The sequence below is a fragment of the Crocodylus porosus genome, unplaced genomic scaffold, assembly GCF_001723895.1.
Source record: "Crocodylus porosus isolate Cpor-Errol unplaced genomic scaffold, CroPor_comp1, whole genome shotgun sequence".
Lineage (NCBI taxonomy): Eukaryota > Metazoa > Chordata > Crocodylia > Crocodylidae > Crocodylus > Crocodylus porosus.
In genome coordinates, this window is record NW_017728886.1 from 116,479,244 (window position 1) to 116,491,541 (window position 12,298).

Below are 12,298 nucleotides of genomic sequence, written 5' to 3' on the forward strand. Positions count from 1 at the left end.
CACCTTGCCGGGGTCATCTGACCCCGGTGCTCTTTCCTGCCAAGGCAGGGGGTCGGACTAGATGATCTACCTAGGTCCCTTCCGATTCTAGCTACTATGAAACTAGGAAAATATTGGGTAAGATTGTAAAGAGATTTGGAGTGAGGTGCTATCAGTGTGTAGACAATGCCCAGATCTAATTTTGCCTTCTCACATGACCCAGACCCTGCAGTCTCTATCCTTACCCAGTGCCTAGCTACATTTTGGAAGTGGATAAGCTAGGGGTGGTAGTAGTGGGCAGACTTCATGACTTGGGGGGATAGGGCCACCTGTTATTAATGGGACTCAGCCTCCCCTGGTTACTCAGGTCCTGTTAGGGGCCCTAACAGGCTACTGAGCTTTGGCTAATTGTCTAGTGAGCCACACCTACCTGGGGATTAGCCTGGCAGCCCTAATACAATTAATGACTACAGCTGGCCATGGTTTGTGCCTCTTGATTGGGTGGTGGGAGAAAAGCATCTCCATTTAACCCCAGCTGTGAAAACAGATTCCAAGTCAGCCAACAGTTCTGATTCAGATCTGCTCTGGTAAGCCTCTGTTCCTGTGCTGTTTGGCTTCCCTGACTCTACTTGGCTGTGCTCTTGGACTCTGGTTTGTGGATTTTCCATTAAATCTAGTAACTTAACAACTGATCCCTGGTCCCTGACTCTGCCTATGTTTTGGACTCTGCCTCTGGATTTCCCTCTTAATCTGCTAGCTCAGTATCAGCTTCCTGAACCTTGACCCCAACCTGAATTTTGTACTCTACCTCCAGGGTTTCTCCCTTGGGTCTGGTAATTTGGGCCTTAAACACTGACACAGCCTACATTCCTGGCTACCCTCAGTGGCCTAACTACTACACCAGACTGCCTGCAACCTAGTCATAGAATCACAGAATCATAGAAAATTAGTGTTGGAAGGACCTCAGGAGGTCATCTACTTCAACTCCCTGCTCAGAGTAAGACCATCCCCAACTGTATCATTTCAGCCTTGTAAGTCCTCAGCCCTGAGATGATCTCAGATCCCTTGCAACCCTTAGATTCTCAAGTAGCAACAATGGCTAGGAGTGCCTTTCAACATCTTCATCTGGTGCAAAGGCTGACATTTCAGATATAAATGAAGCCTTCCCCTGGAGGCTAGGGGGCATGGCGATTGCCCACCGGTGGTGGCAGTGAGGGTATGGCAGTGGCAAGCAGGCAGCTGCAGCAGTGTCAGCTGCCTGTGAGGGGAGGGGAGGGTGATGAGTGCCAACCCATACATATTTCAGGGCAGGTTACCATCCTTAGCATTGCCAGCACCCCTGTTTCTCCTGAGTTGTGTGGTTTAATCCTAAGTCTTTGCTTAAAAAAAAGTGGGGAAAAAAGAGGAAAATTAAATCCTAGAAACTGCAGATTCCTTTTTCTCAGGCCTCCTACATATTCCCTTATTTAGCTCTTCTCAGACTTTCATTTCTGGCTTCTCAATCCCTTTCTTTTAAGTAAGATCGCTCTTGCCCTTCCACTCCTCCTTAACAAAAAGACTCTCAGCAGGTCCCACCATCTGTCTTACACCCCTCTGACTGAGGAGAGCGGTCTTTTATAAACAGCATGCTCTGTTGGAAATCTGCAGTTTCCATGATTACTGAACTACAAGTAACAGAATCCATCTGTTCTTGGTACATGTCGCATTACAAACACTGAACCGTAAAGATCCAAAGGTTCAATATTAAGGTGGTTGTAATATTAACCCTAGTGTATAGTGTAGAATGGAAACCTTGCAAGCAGACACCAATACATGCTAATACTGCCATGCTCAGTTACGTTCAGTGCACGTTTTGATGAAGAGCTAACTTAAAGCAAACAAGTTTTATTCTTGCAATGTTTTAGGCTTTCAAATTTCAAAGAGGCCAAAATTGTATATGGAGTACAATATTAAACAGTAAAACAGCTGAGAATGAAATATAAAGAAAATTGAAAACAGCAGGGAACAAAAGCAGTTAGGAAACTTCTGAACATGAATTGTGATAATAAGCCTCTCAATTAGAAACTGCTTAAAATCAAAAGCATACTACATTAGGTTAACTATAACATTATAAAGTATAAAAATGTATAGAATAAGGGTTTGAACTACAAGAATTGAGGTTATTTAATTAATGATGGATTTAACTCAAAAAGCCAATTCTTACCCAGTTTTTGTAAAAATATTGAAATAATCCAAATGTCAGTGAAGAAGCAGGCTTTTATCTGCAGGGTCAAGCAAGTTACTTTTGTATTGATAATTAAAATTATGACCAGTCTCTAAAGGACTGACTATTGGTGGGGTTATAAGGAAAACCCTTAAACTCTCTTTTTAACTAAAAAAAAACCTTTGGTTCCATCTCTCATCTATACTCAGTATTCAATAAATCATAAAAGTGTGAACGATTCAAATAAACCACGTAAAGGCCATGTAGAAATAGTTTTTACAAGAAGATATCTAAAGATTACTGAAGAAATCTAAAATATAGAACACTGGTGCTGTGAAACAGTTCTTTTTTGGGGCAAGGAGACTAGCATGAAACTTCCTGACCTCACAAAAATCTGCTTTCTCATAGCCCTTCCAAATCAATCATGCTACAAACATGGGTTTTTGTATAGCAGAAAAGGCAATTTAAACAAATAGGTTCTGTTCTGACAAACTCAGACCTGGAGAAGAGAACAAAGATGTCAGATCTGTACAGATACTTAAGCACTACAATGTCATGCCCCCCTAGCACACATCTCATCCACTGCATAGGAACAATTATGCATAATGGAAGTTTCAAAACCCTGCCAGTTAAACATCAAAGCAGTTTTTACCCTTAAAAATGTTTACTTGCTTGTAACAACTGACTTACCATCCCACACTTTCTTTAGCTGTTGCAGCTCTGGCAAGCACTAGAAACCACAGCGTTGCTGAAGGAAAGGGAATACATTTCACCTCTGAAGATCACCTTCATCACACTCCCGTTACCACAAGTTGGATACAATGCACTATGCACCCCCAAAGTCGCACATCAAAGACAGTGCAAAAACCACTGTGTAGTAGATGGAGTCTTGGGGACCCCTTTTTTCTATAGTAGGATCAAGATCCACTGTGTGGCTCCCCACAATCTTCTAGGTCAGGGATGGGTAACCTGTAGCAGAAGTGCCATAAGGGGCATGGGCAGTGTCTGCATGTGGCACACAGCATATTGCGGAGGGGACAGGCAGCAGAAGGCAGAGCAGGCAGGAAGCAAAGGAAAAGAAGCAGAAAGCAGGGGAGAAAATCAGGCAGGAGAAGAGGATAAGAGCAGCACTGGGGGAGGGTACAGGGGTGAATCTGTGGCCTGCCTGCCAAAAAATGGTTGCCCCCTTCTGTCCTAATGATTGTTGATGACGAACAAAACAAAGGCCTCAGTGTCTACATGTGCACACACTTACCATGCAGTAAATTTAGCTATTCATGAGTAAATTTGGTACCTGCAAAAGCAAGTAGCAAATTTACTCATGAGTACTTATGGTGCAGTAAGAAATCAACTTGTGGCAGAGGTGATACCTTTTATTAGACGAACTAGATATTTTCCAAAAAAATCTTTATTTGCAAGCTTTCAGGCACAAGTACCTTCCATCAGGCACAGGAGATTGCAAGGATTGTAGGTAGAAATGAAAATACAGCACAATAACACATGTGTAGCTCCCTGTCAGCCCTGGCACTAGGGAGCCAGCCTGAGCTCAGCCCCAGAGCCATAGGTGATGCATAGGGGGGGCACGACCCCCCCTCCCAATATTGGCCACCACCAAAGCCACTGCCAGCTTCTGCAGGCAGTTGCCACTTGCACCCGCCCCACCCCCCACTTCTGACGCAGCTGGCAGCATCTGCAGGTGGTCTGCCAGCATCCAGGCCCAGCTGCAGCTGGAACTGTCCTACTGCACAGCTCCTAGTCCCACACCATGCCCCTGTGCTGGGAACTACAGTCAGCTGCCCAGCCCCAGCCCCCACCAGCAGTTTGGGGAGCCCAGACTGGTGCCTGAACCAACAGCTCCCTGCCCTCAGCCCCAGCTACAAAGTGCAGCTGTCCATGTCACTGTTGGCTGCCAGCAGCACTAGCTGCTCCCCTGGGGGGGAGCCCCTGGCTGAGCACCCACATGCCACACCCTACTGCCCAATGAGTCTACCAAGAAACTGCATACCATTGAAACCAGTTGGGACTGACTGGAGAGGCCAGGCATAACATCCCCACCCACACTGTAATCCCCGTGATGAGAGAAGGGTCCTCCCTGCCCTGGCCCTTGCTCCTGACCCTGGCATTGGCCCTAACCCTGGGCCCCCCTCCCTGCCCCACCTCCTCTCTTGGCATGGCCATGCTTCCCTGGCACCTGGGTTCCCCCCAAACAGCATGCTGGGAGGTGGGAAACAGTGGAAAACTTTACTGAGCAGCCCATGCCCCTACAGCTAGGTGGTCATGGGCCTTACATGCCAAGGAATATGTTGCTGCTGGTGGTGATGTCCTCATTCGCAGTGGGGGGCAGCAACATGTAATGCAGCCACATGTGGAACTCCAAGCAGCATTGTAGATTGTGGGGTAGCCTGGGCTTGTCATCCACACCATTGAAACTCAGGTTCCCATGCCAAGTGAGCAGGCTCACCAGGGGCACCAGCATCAGAGCATAGTAGATCAGGCACCCCTCTTTCTGTCCAAACAGCTCCTCATGCAGCTCCCAGGAAATGCACAGGACATGCTTGGGTTGCAGCACTGAAATGGTGTGGGGGGGTGGAAATCTGGCCTGAGGGTGCCTCCCAGGAGAGGAGCTCTGTGGGGATGATGGGGGTGGAAGCATCTCTTTATCCCAGTCATCAGGGAGCCCTGCATCCCCCAAACCTGGGCTCTGTGGGCTAGGTAGCAGCACAGGAGACTGATGGGCCTGTAGGAGGAGAAGGCAGGAGACAGTGGGGTCTTGAGCCATGGCAGCAGGTACTGCCATGAACCTGGCCTGTCCCACGCTGGGAAGGGGGTGGGGGAGGCAGGTTACCCACAGCCAGAACCCACCTGGGCCCTGTTCTATCTGGCTGGCTTACCATGCTGCCTGGGCACTTCCCAACTCCCAACATGAGGCCAGGCACCACACAACCACTGGTACAAAGCATCTTATCTCATAAATGTTGCAAACTCTCACAAGCAGCTTCTTTCTCGTGGCCCTGCAGCTGCACGTTGATGAAAATCTGCATTTGGCAGCTGGGATGTTGCTTCAGGTTTGCTGCTACCTGCAGCCAGGGCCCTGGGAATGTGCCAGATTCACAGAAGGAGGACCCAGGTTTGGACTGACCTAGACTGGTTGGTGATGACCACAGAGCACTGGCAGGAGGATGTGTGGATGTGATGGACAGCATATGTTGCCTGGAAGGACAGGTGGTGGGCAGAGGATGTTGTGCATGAGGAGGAACAGGACCAGGCAGACCAGGAATTCAGGCCACAGGTCCTGGCTCTGGAGTGTAATCAGGGCACGGTTGTTTTCAGGGCAATGCAGGCTATGGCAGAGGACCACCAGGTGCTGGACACTGTCCTGCCCTGGTGGTCATCTTCATGCCACCAACCACCCAGCAGTAGACCACCTCATGGGCCTGGGCAGAGGTTCAGTGTTGCCCTGACTAGCCAGGAACCCCTTTCCCAACCCCTGCCATGGGTCCCCCACCACTCAGGCCCCCCACTGAAGCCCAGTGATGCCTCTTGCCTCATTTCCATGCAGGTAAAGAGCCAGAGATGCCTGCAGCAGTGCTAGGACCATGCATTGGCCCTGCTTGTCCTGGCCACCAGCTGCTGGAGGGGGGTCCACCCATGCCAGGGGACCAATGGCTGCAATCACCCCTGAATGATCCCCCTCACCACTGGATTTATGTACACCTATGGGGACATGACCAGAGGCCAGGATGCTGGCTACCTGTCCCCAACCTCTGTCTCCTAGGTAACTCCACCCCATGACTGCCCACCCCAGGACGTCACACACACAAACCACATTTTAAATAGTTTGCATGAGGAAGAGGGTGTTTTGTTGGTGGGTGGGGTGGGTGATTGAGGGGTTATGGTGTTGAGGAGGGATGGGGGCAGGTCTTATTATGGGGATGAAGGTGGGGGTCTGTTATTTGTGAGGACCATAAAGTGCTTTTCTAACAATGTTCATACTGTGTATGGTGTTGTGGGTGGATGGTCTGTCCATGGCTGTCCAGGCAGGCTGCAGTGGGGAGTGCAGGAGAAGGTGGTCAGCCAGCAGCACTCGCACCCAGTGCCCTGGCTCCCATTGGCAGGTGTGCAGCTTAGCTGGGGCTATGATGGGGGTCTGCTGCTATTGCTGACACAGCAGTTAATGCTCCCACTGTCAGGTGTCCCCTGACTGCTGCACCCCCTTTGCCCAGGCCTCATGGAATTGCTCCCCCTTGGCCTTGCAGACACTATTCAGCACACACACTATGGCAATGACCCAGGGGATGTTGTTCTCAGTGAACTTGAGGCAAGTGGTGAGGGTGTGTCAGCATCTGTTGAGGTAGCTGAAAGCACACAACGCCAGGGTGTGGTTCCAGCCCAGGCATTGGCTGAAGTGGGTCTGGCAGGGATCCACCTGGCTTGTGTAGGACTTCATGACCCAGGACAGGACCAGGTAGGTTGTGTCCCCTATAAGGAGGGGCAGGACCACCACAGTGCCCAGCTGGAGGTCCGGCACCCCCAGTACACAGCACCCACTCTGCGCTATGGCTGGCAGGGCAGAATTCTGAAACACCAGCATGACCTAGAGGGCAAGGCAAACCTGCAGGATGGCCTCTTCAGCAGTCACATTGCCCATGTCAAAGAGGTGGTCCACGTAGTGGAGGCTGGTGGGTGTGGCTAGCTAGAGCAAGGTTATGGCCACCAAGGTGTCTCTAGGGAGGAACTGCCACACCATGGTGTACTGCTGCTCCAGATGCAGGCATAATCCATATTCAGTTACGCTTTTTTCTGTAACTGACTTATGTGGTAAACAATAACAAATAACATTTATAAATACTTAATTTAAGTAAAAAAATTAAAGTTACTTTGTGGTATAATTTCCCATGGCCAGCAGTCTGACCGTGAATAAAGGTTATTCTAGTAAAAAACTCATAACACTTACTTGTATGTTTGAACTTACAAACAAAATAGTTTTGCAGGTAACAGCCTGCTCTCACCAACATGAAAAACACTGCTTCCAATCTACCTAACCTTAGTCAAAGAGAAAAAGAACGGCTACTGCCTCAACAGTGGAGCAGGGGTGGTAGATGCTCCTGCCAGCATAGATCTCACCAGATACCTTTCACCCTGATTCCTCAAGCTATCAATGCACTAGTACTGTAAGGGACCTGAGACACACAATCAGAGTGACACTGCCTTCTATGTATTTACACAAGTATGTGCCTGGTCAGATGGACACTCTCATTCAAAGGATTTGGAGCTTGAAAAAGCAAGATATACATATACACTGTCAATATGACCCATCCTGACATCATCATCATAAACCTGGAGAACCACATTACTGTAGGATAAGTAATTATGCTTTTTTATTACAGCAGCAGCTTGAACAGAGACCATTGTAATGTCAATAATGATGTCTAAACCCCCTTTTTGCACTGAAAATGCAAACACCACACATATAATAGGTACCTGAAGAACTGTAGGTGCAACTAAATTGTAACGTTATCAGAAAGGCAATATCATCAAGATGGAGTTCTTCAATGCAGTCGTTGGCTTTTTGCCATCTTTTCTTAGATATCTTTGTAATGCCATTATAGCAGCAATGCCTGGAAGTTCCTGAATTAATAGGATTTTTTTTTTAATTTTTCATTTTAATTTCATTTTTGCATGCTGCGAACAGCACAGAAAGTGACATAGTATTTTATTTTAAATGAAAGTAAATTTCTATATAAAAAAAAACCAAAACCAAACATTAATACATTGACTTATAATAAACAATACCAAGTGTCTGGATGATTTAACTTCAGTAATGTACAGAAGCTACTGCATCATCTTGTAATTTGCTTTGTGTACAGTGTTAAAGCACACAGTGGCAAGCCAGCTTGACTTACATAAAATAGCACCAACAAGCCTCTTCATAGTGAATGTAGGAAGTGTAGAATTTTGTTTAGGATGGACGTTCGTAATCGTGTGAACACTGCCTGTCTATGCTAAAATACCAGTTTCTGTATTTATTTGAGCCTGATGCTTCCTGCAAGAAGTATAGTTCTACTTAGATAAAGTGTAATCTTCAACACTGTAGGAAAGCACCTAAATAAGACCAGATTTACTTGCTGTTGTTCGATAGATACTGCTACATTAGTTAAATTTGCAAAAAACCCACAAAATTAGCATGAAAGATAACACATCAAAAGCTGAAAAAAAAGCCAGAACAAAACAGAACAAATCTTTCCTAGACTTCCCTCTTAATGGAATTTTCAGCCACAGACTAGCACTTGAGCTCCTCACACAACAGATGAGGACAATTTACTATCTTGGGAAGAGATTTTCAGCAACCACTCTGACTGGGGATCTGCTGAAGCTAGATAGCCATGAGATGAGCCCCCCATACAGAAATTTAAACCAACGATACAAAGGAAAGTTTTTTATGCAATGGGACATAGCCAAAATAGCTGGCCAGTCAACTTCTAGAGAGCTATTATTTAAAGCAAACATAAAAAATTACATTTCACAAATGTTTCCCTGGACAAGTCTACACATACAATTAATGCACAAAAAATTTATAGTCTACATGTGTGTCCAACAAATTTGCTCCCGATAAGCACATTCAGATGGGCTGGGTTCAGCACCTTGGCTCATTCCAGAAGCTTTACCCATTGTCCTGGGGGCCTTCTGGGACTCTAGTAGTGATGACCTGGGTGCACAGAGCCTGATCAGCAGACAGTGTGTTTCTGGGTGGCCAGGTTCCGGTTTCGGGAGGCTAACGCTGTAGCCATGTGCAGCACTCCACTTTTTTTGCCCTCTTTTTTTTTATTCACATTCACATGCACTGTGTGCATTTTGCAGTACCTCAAAAGCGTCTGAGGTGCCACAAAGTGCACGAGTGTTCATCTGGACACACCCAATAGGAACAAATTTTTGCCCATCTGGAGTAGTTCAGGGCAGGGCTTTGTTCCCATACTGCAGGGGCTCTGGGAAAGCTGTTTCTTGGTCTTCTTCCCTGATCAGCTGGTGGAGTATCTGGCAGTGAACCCTTGGATGGGTGGGAAATCCCCACCCAGCCAGGAGCGTGCTACCACCTGTCACACTGGTGGGACAGCTCCAAGCCACCTCTGGCTGGGCAGGTATTCCCCGCCCAGTCAGGAACTTGATGGCAGCTGCCCTGCAAGCATGACAGCTGCCAGTGAGCCCCCAGTAAGCAGGGAAGCAAGGACCTCCCCAGTCCTGGTGCTGCTCCTGTGGGGATCTGGGAGCTGTGCAACACCAAAAATGGGGTGGGGGGAAGAGAGTGACCCTATCCTAGCACTGATCAGCTCCTGTCTTTCCCCAGGAGCAGCACCAAGACTAGGCCCCCTGCAGACAGCCAAGGGTGTGGTTGACCAGGTACAAATTTGCTCCCAGTCAGCATCTATACAAGTGCTACTGCACAGTAGCTACTGTACAGTTAATCTAGTACTAGCTAATTGCACAGTAGACGAATTTACTGTGCAGTAGCTGCTGCAGACAGTTACATGGTGATGCTTTACTTTGTAGTAGATTGGTCAACTGCACAGTAAAGCATCTTATTTGGATGCATACCCTGTGACTTATACAACAACACTTTGGACAACTAGAACAGCCGGTAATGAACTTCACAAATAGAGGTACCACACATCTCATTGTAAACTCCACAACTCATCAAATGACAGTGGCCAGATCTTATGTAGAGGGAGAAGAAATACAGATAATGGAGAGCTTTTGAAGGGTAGTAAAGCAGCAGTTCTACACCAATTAAACAGACAGAACTGGTGTGGAGGATTTGGTGCAGACAAGTATTTAGAGCACCAGCAAATCCAGCAATGGTATTGATAGTGGTGAAGGAAGTCCAGGAAGCAAAAACCAGCTTCCCATGCAGAGCTAGGAAGGCTAACGCATCAGATTCAAGCTAATTCATAAGCTCTATTCAGTAAGGAAAGTCTTCCCTTTCCTCCCATGAAGACTCCGCTCACTCCACTTCCCTTATATACCTTCCTATCAACACTTCTGCACTAAAACAGCACACTGGAATTAAAGAAAATCCCAGGGAACACAAATCAGACCACCCATTCACATCTTCCTGGCACAGCCACATACTGGAACACTCCAGTAGGACTCTAGGGTTTCAGCCTGAGGATCAGAGAAGCTCCCACATGCATTTAGTTCCCCTCAAAAGTACTCTCCCAGCCTTTGTAGGTGGGGAGGGGGGAGATGTTCAAAACAGTATTGCACAGGGTATAAAAAGAAAGAGAAAAGTGGCTGGGTTCTTATACATCAGGTAGTATTAGTAAGATGGATCCCAACAGATCATAGATACCAGTGACATGAATCTAGCAGGGAGCCCTTGGTAATGTTCAGTAGATCAGGCATGGGCAAGAGGAGGATGGGAGAACTGAAAGGTTTCCTGACTCCCCAAGACCTGTGGTGAGAGCCAAAATTCTGCTGTGACTCTTCTGTGCTAAGTTCAAAATCACCTTTCAGATGATGGGTCAGACATTTTGTTAAAGATATTAAGGAATGGGTAGAAAGAAATGTAGGCCATATCTATACTGCTATATTCTTACAACCCTGGAAGTACTTCCTGACTCCAGACCTACCAATTATCTATATCTGTTGGAAATCAGGGGTAGCTTAGCTTAGTACCTGAAGCCAAGGGCCCTGGCTGGATTGTTAGAAATCAGCCAGAATTCATGAGCTTCAATTCAGAAACTTCAAGTCCAGGGACAAGGACAAGAGGTAGATCTAATATACCTGGATAAGGTCAGGTGTTTAAGGTCTGCAAGCCTAGACCTTCAAGCCAAAGGACAGAACCCAGAGTACAGAAGCTGAAACTAAAGAGGCAAGACATGAAATAAGGTTCTTAGAAAGCAAAAGCTGGGAAGCAGATGTGAACAGGAAAAATGGTTAGGAGTGTGCAGAGAGCAGGGTCTGCTTGCAGGCTGTAAACCCAGTGTAGTGGGCAGCAAAAGTCAGGTAATAATGTAATTTCTTAGAGGAGTTGAGGCTAATCAGGTAGATAAGAATAGGCTATCTTAGAACTGGAATGGACCGGCAGCTATCGTCAAGTAGAAGAGCCAGCTTTTAGGTCCATCTGCTATTAAAGGCCTCCCCATTACTGTTCGGGGGACTGTAAATTTAGACTACAACATTTGTATATTTGGACTAAGCTGGGACTCATATGGGAGACCTAGCTTATTAAGAAAGTGACAAGGGTCAGAACTGGAAGACAATTCTGGGAAAACAGAAGAAAGGCTAGAGGAATGGAGGTGGTATTTGCTCTCAATGTGTTTTTCAAGGGTTGGTCTTAGTTGGTAGTGATTTAATTACCTCCATGCAACTTAAATGTATTATTTTGAACCCTTAACTTTTTCAAGATGGCCATCTTTGGCTGAGTGTGGAAACTGGACAAATGAGGCACAGGGAAGTCATGTATTTGAGAGGGAAGCAGCTCCCTCTGACTGTGAATAAAAGGTTTTCTTTCTGTTTCTATTGCTGTCTCAGTTAACCTATAGAACATTACAATAACAGTTATATTGTTTGCTTCTAATCGTACTGTCTCCCCAAGGAATAGTCAAGAACCCCATATAACTAAAACAACAGGAGTCACTTTAGTGAACTTTCATCAAGACAGGATTAATAGAACTTGCCCTACCCTTTCTCATTTCTTCAAGCTATAATTTTTTAGTAACATTGGAAATAAATACAATTATTTGATTTTCAGCAAGTTATCTGAAACATTTCTGTACTACATTTTCATTTCAATGTAATTTGATGAAGTACAAGTGAAGTCCCAAGTTACTTAAGTTCATTGCTAAATTGATTCTAATTGCTGTGAAAGGGCTCCTTGAAGAATATTTGTCCTGTATAAGGAAAATAGCTTTTAAAATGAAGCTGTTCCAAGATAGGGTCCAGTCAAAGCTTAAATAGTCAGTTAGGCTCTGGAGCAGTGAGAGACGTGCGGGTGAAGCCTGCTGCACCCCCGCTCCCCTGAAGCCCCCCAGACACCCCCTCAGCAGCCGCAGACCCCCCTGCCGACCCCCAGCACAGCCGGAGGTAAGCGGGCTCGTGGTGGGAAGGGGTTAACTCCTC